This window comes from Triticum urartu, unplaced genomic scaffold, assembly GCF_003073215.2.
Source record: "Triticum urartu cultivar G1812 unplaced genomic scaffold, Tu2.1 TuUngrouped_contig_3713, whole genome shotgun sequence".
Taxonomy (NCBI): domain Eukaryota; kingdom Viridiplantae; phylum Streptophyta; class Magnoliopsida; order Poales; family Poaceae; genus Triticum; species Triticum urartu.
This window is the reverse complement of record NW_024114257.1, coordinates 1-8346: the sequence shown is the minus strand read 5'-3', so window position 1 is coordinate 8346 and position 8346 is coordinate 1. Positions and strand designations below refer to the sequence as shown.

At 51.5% G+C, this 8346-nt stretch overlaps 1 pseudogene; it reads left to right on the top strand.

Annotated features, from left to right (window-relative positions):
- The first annotated feature begins 2562 nt into the window (after positions 1-2562).
- LOC125527373 lies at positions 2563-5618 on the top strand (annotated as a pseudogene).
- The last annotated feature ends 2728 nt before the right edge of the window (positions 5619-8346 follow it).

Sequence of the window (8346 nt, the reverse complement as noted above, 5' to 3'; positions counted from 1 at the left end):
TTACAAACTTCACAAAGCTCTTTATGGTCTTAAACAAGCTCCTAGAGCATGGTATAAATGCTTGACCAAGTTCCTTATTACAAGTGGTTTTGAAATTGGTAAAATTGATTCTACTCTTTTTACTAAAAGGGTTAATGGAGAACTATTTGTATGCCAAATTTATGTCGATGATATCATATTTGGTTCAACTAACCCTCTCTTTAGTGAAAAGTTTGGAAAGCTAATGTCAGAGAAGTTTGAGATGTCTATGATGAGTGAACTCAAATTCTTTCTCGGTTTGCAAATCAAGCAAACTAAGGAAGGTACATTTGTCTCTCAAACGAAGTACACCAAGGACTTATTCAAGAAGTTCAATATGCAAGAATGCAAAGGTATGTCTACACCCATGCCTACTAGTGGACATAATGATTTGACCAAAGATGGTGAACCGGTTGATCAAAAGGTTTATCGCTCTATGATTGGTTCATTGTTATACCTATGTGCTTCACGTCCTGATATTATGCTAAGTGTGTGCATGTGTGCATGATATCAAGCTGCTCCTAAAGAATGTCATCTTAAGGCTGTGAAAAGGATAGTGAGATATTTAATCCATACACCAAATTTTGGCATTTGGTATCCTAAGAGGTCTTCTTTTGATCTTGTTGGCTATTCCGACTCGGATTATGCCAGAGACAAGGTTGATAGAAAGTCCACTTCGGGTACATGTCAATTTCTTGGTAGATCTCTTGTGTCTTGGTCTTCCAAGAAACAAAACTCGGTATCCTTATCCACCGCCGAAGCGGAATACATTGCCGCTGGTTCATGTTGTGCTCAATTACTTTGGATGACCCAAACTCTTAAAGATTATGGGATCTATGTGAAACATGTTCCACTACTTTGTGACAATGAAAGTGCTATCAAAATTGGTCATAATCCTGTACAACATTCTCGAACTAAGCATATTGAAGTTCTTCATCATTTCATTCGAGATCATGTTGCTAAGGGTGACATTGATCTTAAGCATGTTCGCACCGATAAGCAATTAGCGGATATATTTACTAAACCTCTGATGAGAAAGTGTTTTGCAGGTTGAGAGGAGAATTGAACATCATTGATGCTTCGAACTTGGAGTAGAAACTCCATTGGATACATGCAAGACATGAGCTTATGACTAATCCATGATATATCTCTTATGATAACTATCTTATGTCTTGGATATATTTGCACCTTGCATGTTGCCTAACCCATGGAGGTGCTTGGTTGAATCTAATTCCATGAGATTGCGACTCACTCACATCTTGAGCAATCTCTACAAGACCAAGACTCTACACAATAGTGGTTGAAGACAAGGAAGCACAAAACCATTCAAACATATCCTTTGACAAATTCTATGTTAAGCTTCATGATTGTCATTTTTGGATACACAAGTGCTCTTCCTTGCAAGAACTAACCCATGTAGGTAGATGAACTCAAACTCCAAGTGGTGCTCCCAACTCTTGATGAGCTACATCAACCTTGAGCACCCACACAAGTTCAACTACATGAGCAAGAACCACACCACCACCCAAGGTATGTTATTCCATCTTAGAGAAGCTTTACTCCAAGACATGAGTCAAAGCAACTCAACAAGATGTGAATACATCAAGATGCTTAAACGAAAAATGGTAACCCCATTTTGAGCTTAAACGATGAGTATGACCTATGATCAAGTGTCCTCACTTGACTCCTAAGTCAATATACTCTAACATAGGTGACTATGTCACCGCCCAACTCTAGATGAAGTTCTCCCAAAAAAACCAACCAGCCCCCCACCCCCCAACCCACACACAACCACACCACAAAACCAACCAACCACCCAACCCAACACCAACCACCAAAAACCAGCCCCACAACCCAACAAAAAACACCACCAACCACCACCACCAAAACGCACACACAAAACCACCAGACAAACCAAACACCAAACCAAAACAAAAAAAAACACCCAAACAAACAAACACACAAAAAAACCCAAACCAACCACAAGAAAACAAACAAAAAAACAAACCAACCCCACCAAAACCAACAAAACACGACAAACCAGCCACCAACCAACCAAAACACAAACACCAAGGAAAAAAACACAAAGCACAACACCACAAACAACCGACCACCCACACACACGACGTCAAGACCCAACACACCCAACCACAACAAAAACAACACAAAGGCACAACCCCAAACAAAACCACCAAACCAACCCGCAACCAAACCAACCACACCCACCAACCACAAAAAAACACTAACACCCCAACACTCCACTCACACACAAAACTGAACCACATCACCAAAAAAACCACAAGCCTAAAGTACAACAACACAACACACACACAAAACCCCAACAACAAAACCCATACACCAAACCAAGCCTCAGACCAAGACTCGCAAGGAAAGTCCAAGACACCAAATAACAACCAAACTGACAAGGAAACAACCGCCCAGCAAACCCAAACCCAAAACCCCGAACAACCAACCCAACCAACCACCCACCCACCCCCACCGATCCACAACCACCAAACGCAAAATGACCACAAAAAAGACCAGTTTCAGCTCCCGCACAGGCACAGGCACAGGCACGGCACATGTTGGCCGTCCTCTCCTCTGTGATGCAGCCAGCCACATGAGCCGCCATTGTTTCTGGACGGAGAAGAACCCACGCGCAGCCAAAGCACCCGTCGTCTCTCTTTCTTTCTAGTCGTGGAAAAGTAGGTAGGTGGCGGTCCTTTGCCGTCCTCTCCCCATCCTAGCTAGAGCTAGAGCTAGAGCTCGAGATATCTGACTTCTCCTTTGCCTTGCCCGCCGTTGTTGATGTTCATCTTGCCCGGCTCGCGTCATCTTCCGATGGATGCCACAGCGGTCTGAGCAGGTGTATGTACTAGTTCCAACGGGAATATCTCCCTCTTTCTTCCCGATTCTTTCTCCCGCGCCCGTCCGTGAATGAATCCCGTGATTTGATTCTTCCATGCCTTGGATTGGATGGATGAATGAATTTGTGCTGAATCTGGTGACTGCCTGCTTCACTTTGGGCGGCCTGTTGCTTCAGATTGAGAGGCTCTGCAGTGCTCGTGAGAGAGACTCCTACGCATGCAGCCTCTACTTCTGCAAATCCCCGTTGGAGCATCGGTTCTGCAGTGGCTGCAACTCGATTTGGGTTCTTAAAGCTGAGCCGGCCGCGTCTTACTAGTTTCTGCTCTGATGATAGTCTGTCTTTTTTTCTTTTGAGGGGTGATGATAGTCGTCTGTTTGTTTGTTCTTGATTTGCAATTCCCATTTCTTTGAGATTTTATTATCCAAAAGCATGTGGCTCTTCTTGCTAAGATTCATCACAAGTTCCACCCTTAATTACTGTCAATAATAAATCTTCACCACCCTATTAATCACTGTCAATAAAAACACTTGCAGGAAGCAGCAGTTCCTCTGAGCCGCTGCCGCTGCAGTGCCTAGTCTGACTGAGCGGCGAGAAAGAAGCAAGGCCAGCAGCCATGGGGGAGGTCGCGGCGGAGATGTACACCCAGGATGGCACCGTCGACATCAAGGGCAACCCGGCCCTCAAGAAGGACACCGGCAACTGGCGCGCATGCCCCTACATCCTCGGTACACACGCGCACGACTCCATTGCTGCTCTGTTTTCATGCTCTGCTTCGGTTCATGGCGCTCATGGCGTCAAGGTGTTTGATTGATCGGGTTGCATGCAGCGAACGAGTGCTGCGAGCGGCTGGCCTACTATGGCATGAGCACCAACCTGGTCAACTTCATGAAGGACCGGATGGGCATGGCCAACGCCGCCGCCGCCAACAACGTCACCAACTGGGGCGGCACCTGCTACATCACGCCGCTCATCGGCGCCTTCCTCGCCGACGCCTACCTCGGCCGCTTCTGGACCATCGCCTCCTTCATGATCATCTACATCTTCGGCCTCGGCCTGCTCACCATGGCCACCTCCGTGCACGGCCTCGTGCCGACCTGCGCCGCCAAGGGCGTCTGCGACCCCACGCCGGGCCAGTCGGCGGCCGTCTTCATCGCGCTCTACCTCATCGCGCTCGGCACCGGCGGGATCAAGCCCTGCGTGTCGTCGTTCGGGGCGGACCAGTTCGACGAGCACGACGACGTGGAGCGCAAGAGCAAGAGCTCCTTCTTCAACTGGTTCTACTTCTCCATCAACATCGGCGCGCTGGTGGCCTCGTCCGTGCTCGTGTACGTGCAGACGCATGTCGGCTGGAGCTGGGGCTTCGGCATCCCCGCCGTCGTCATGGCCATCGCCGTCGGCAGCTTCTTCGTCGGCACGCCGCTCTACAGGCACCAGCGCCCCGGCGGCAGCCCGCTCACCCGCATCGCGCAGGTGCTCGTCGCCGCCACGCGCAAGCTCGGCGTCACCGTCGACGGGTCGGCGCTGTACGAGACCGCGGACAGGGAGTCCGGCATCGAGGGGAGCCGCAAGCTGGAGCACACTGAGCAGTTGAGGTTCCTCGACAAGGCGGCCGTCGAGACGCAGGCGGACAAGACGGCGGCCACCGGGCCGTCGCCGTGGCGGCTGTGCACCGTGACGCAGGTGAGGAGCTCAAGAGCGTGGGGCGGCTGCTGCCCATCTGGGCGAGCGGCATCGTCTTCGCCACGGTGTATGGGCAGATGAGCACCATGTTCGTGCTCCAGGGAAACACCCTGGACGCCTCCATTGGGCCCAAGTTCAAGATCCCCTCCGCCTCGCTCTCCATCTTCGACACCCTCAGCGTCATCGCCTGGGTGCCCGTCTACGACCGCCTCCTCGTCCCCGCCGTGCGCTCCGTCACCGGCCGGCCCCGCGGCTTCACGCAGCTCCAGCGCATGGGCATCGGCCTCGTCGTCTCCATGTTCGCCATGCTCGCCGCCGGCGTGCTCGAGCTCGTCCGCCTCCGCACCATCGCGCAGCGCGGCCTCTACGGCGAGAAGGACGTGGTGCCCATCTCCATCTTCTGGCAGGTGCCGCAGTACTTCATCATCGGCGCCGCCGAGGTCTTCACCTTCGTGGGCCAGCTCGAGTTCTTCTACGACCAGGCGCCCGACGCCATGAGGAGCATGTGCTCCGCGCTCTCCCTCACCACCGTCGCGCTCGGGAACTACCTCAGCACGCTGCTCGTCACCGTCGTGGCCAAGCTCACCACCAGGGGAGGCAAGCAAGGGTGGATCCCCGACAACCTCAACGTCGGCCACCTCGACTACTTCTTCTGGCTGCTCGCCGCGCTCAGCCTCCTCAACTTCGCCGTCTACCTCCTCATCGCCAGCTGGTACACCTACAAGAAGACCGCCGAAGATGACACAGACGCCAAAGCCAAAGGAGGCGCTGATGATTGATGCAAATGACCAGTGAGTGAGTGACTCTGCCTGGGGTTGGTGTATGAATGTTGAAAGAGGAAGAAGAAAGCAAGGATTGAGACTTCAGAGTTCAGATAGGTGAAATTAAGGGAGGACAATGAAATGCATGGTGTGATTTGTGACTTGAAGATTCAAGAGTGTTGCCTTGTTGATTAATATACTAGTGTCTTGGAAAAATCTGTCAGAAAAAGGTTCAGATGTTATGTACTGCTCCCTCCTTAAAGAAATATAAAGCGTTTAGATTACTAAAATAGCTATTTAAACATTTTTATATTTCTTTACAGAGGGAGTACTTTATTAGTTTGGCGTGCAATGAGACCCAAAGTTTCTACAGAGATGAGTAGAGATATTATAAGAGTTTTAACTTTTTTTACAGCATGGTTCATAAACGTCACTGAGGGAGTCCTGAATTAGGGGTGTTCGAGTAGCGGGACTATACCTTCAGCCGGACTCCTGGACTATGAAGATACAAGATTGAAGACTTCGTCCCGTGTCCGGATGGGACTTTCCTTGGCGTGGAAGGCAAGCTTGGCGATGCGGATATTCAAGATCTCCCACCATTGTAACCGACTCTATGTAACCCTAACCCTATCCGGTGTCTATATAAACCGGAGGGTTGTAGTCCGTAGGCAATCAACTCCATATACAACAATCATACCATAGGCTAGCTTCTAGGGTTTAGCCTCCTTGATCTCGTGGTAGATCTACTCTTGTACTACCCATATCATCAATATTAATCAAGCAGGACGTAGGGTTTTACCTCCATCGAGAGGGCCCGAACCTGGGTAAAACATCGTGTCCCTGTCTCCTGTTACCATCCGGCCTAGACGCACAGTTCGGGACCCCCTACCCGAGATCCGTCGGTTTTGACACCGACATTGGTGCTTTCATTAAGAGTTCCTCTGTGTCGTCGCCTTTAGGCCCGATGGCTCCTTCGATCATCAACAACAATACGGTCCAGGGTGAGACCTTTCTCCCCGGACAGATCTTCGTCTTCGGCGGCTTCGCTCTGCGGGCCAATTCGCTTGGCCACTTGGAGCAGATCGAAAGCTACGCCCCTGGCCATCAAGTCAGTTTTGGAAGCTTAAACTACATGGCTGACATCCGCGGAGACTTGATCTTCGACGGGTTCGAGCCACGGCCAAGCGCGCCGCACTATCTCGAGGGGCATGATCTAGCTCTGCCTCCGGACAGTGTCCTGGAGGCCACACACGCATCGGTTCCGACCCCTAACTCGGAGCCTATTGCGCCAATCGAGGACGAGCGGTTGGACGTCACCTCGGGGACTGCGATCTCAAAGACGATCGAGCCGAACGCTAGCCCCGCACTCTACACGACCCGTGACTCCGAGGATCCGGACTCCTCCCCGGACTCCGTACCCCCCGCGCCCCTGCCAATCGAATCCGATTGGGCGCCGATTATGGAGTTCACCGCCGCAGACATCTTTCAGCACTCGCCTTTTGGTGATATCCTGAATTCTCTTAAGTCTCTCTCTTTATCAGGAGAGCCCTGGCCGGACTACGGTCAGCGAGGGTGGGATATGGACGATGAAGAAATTCAAAGCCCACCCACCACCCACTTTGTAGCCACTGTCGACGATTTAACCGACATGCTTGACTTCGGCTCCGAAGACATCGACGGCATGGACGACGATGTAGGAGACGAATAGGAACCAGCACCTGTAGGGCGCTGGAAGGCCACCTCGTCATATGACATATATATGGTGGATACTCCAAAAGATGGAGACGGCGATGGAACAGTGGGAGATGACACCTCCAAGAAACAGCCAAAGCGCCGGCGCCAGCGGCGCCGCTCTAAATCCCGCCAAAGCAAAAACGGTGATTCCGGCACGGGAGATAATACTACCCCGGATAGCGCCGAAGAACACTCACCTCAGCAAGATTCGGCACAGGAAGATGGAGAAGCCAGCCCTCATGAGGGAGCGGCAGACCGAGAGGTCGAGGATGATAACTACATGCCTCCCTCCGAAGACGAGGCAAGCCTCGATGACGACGAATTCGTCATACCATCAGACCCCGCCGAACAAGAGCGTTTTAAACGCAGGTTTTTAGCCACGGCAAGCAGCTTCAAGAAAAAACAGCAACAGCTTAGAGCTGCCCAAGATTTGCTAGCTGACAGATGGACTGAAGTCCTTGCGGCCGAAGAGTATGAACTCGAACGCCCCTCCAAGAGTTACCCAAAGCGCAGGCCGCTACCCCGATCAGAGGAGGAAGCACCTACATCACCAGCGCATGACATGGCAGACCGGCCACCTCGCGGCCGCGACAGAGAGGCCTCTCGGCCCTCCACCCAAGCCATGCCCCGACGCCGCTCAACTAAGGCACGGGAAAATGCGCCAGACCTGCGAGACGTACTGGAGGATAAGGCAAGACAAATAAGATCGATCTACGGATCGCGCAGGCGCCCTATGGCACGTGACGATGATCTTCACTCCGGATACAACAAATCCGGCCGGGCCGAACACAACAGACATAGCTCTTCCGAGCTGCGTCGTGATATAGCCCAGTACAGAGGCGCCGCACACCCGCTATGCTTCACGAATGACGTAATGGATCATAAAATCCCAGAGGGTTTCAAACCCGTAAACATCGAATCATACGATGGCACAACAGATCCGGCGGTATGGATCGAGGATTATCTCCTTCACATCCACATGGCACGCGGCGATGATCTACACGCCATCAAATACCTCCCGCTCAAACTTAAAGGACCGACCCGACATTGGCTTAACAGCTTGCCAGCAGACTCAATCGGTTCTTGAGAGGACCTAGAAGCCGCATTCCTCGACAACTTCTAGGGCACTTACGTGCGACCACCGGATGCCGACGACTTAAGCCACATAATTCAGCAGCCAGAGGAATCGGCCAGACAATTCTGGACACGGTTCCTAACAAAGAAAAACCAGATAGTCGACTGTCCGGACGCAGAGGCTCTAGCAGCCTTCAAGTATAACATCCG